Raw genomic sequence first — 470 nt, 5'->3', positions numbered from 1 at the left:
TGGAAGGGTATTTATAGGGAGAGGGGAGGGTATAGGTTCGGCCAATTTGGGTGGGAATGGGTGGGAAAATGAATTTTGAATTTTATGAAGGTAGGTGGGGTTTATGGGGAAGAGTGGGTTGATGTGAATGGTGAATGGGGTAATTGGGAAGAGGAATTGAGGTGATTGGTGAAGGTTTTTGGGAAGTGTGATATGGGGAAGAGTGAAATGAGATTTGGATTAGGAGAGTGTGATTAGGATTAAAAGAAAAAGGTGGGAGTATGGTAGGTGGGGATCCTGTGGGGTCCACAGATCCTGAGGTGAAAAGAGATACCATTCCTTCACCATATAGGCATGTAAATTGCCTTCGTGCATCATTCTGGCGTTCAAACGCCCATTGGTGCACGTTCTAGGCGTTCAACGCCCATGTAATGCATGTTTCTGGCGTTGAACGCCAGTTTCATGCTTGTTACTGGCGTTCAGCGCCAGCT

Source organism: Arachis duranensis, chromosome 6 (genome assembly GCF_000817695.3).
Source record: "Arachis duranensis cultivar V14167 chromosome 6, aradu.V14167.gnm2.J7QH, whole genome shotgun sequence".
NCBI classification, from domain to species: domain Eukaryota; kingdom Viridiplantae; phylum Streptophyta; class Magnoliopsida; order Fabales; family Fabaceae; genus Arachis; species Arachis duranensis.
The sequence above is the reverse complement of the archived record's forward strand: the minus strand, read 5'-3'. Positions refer to the sequence as shown.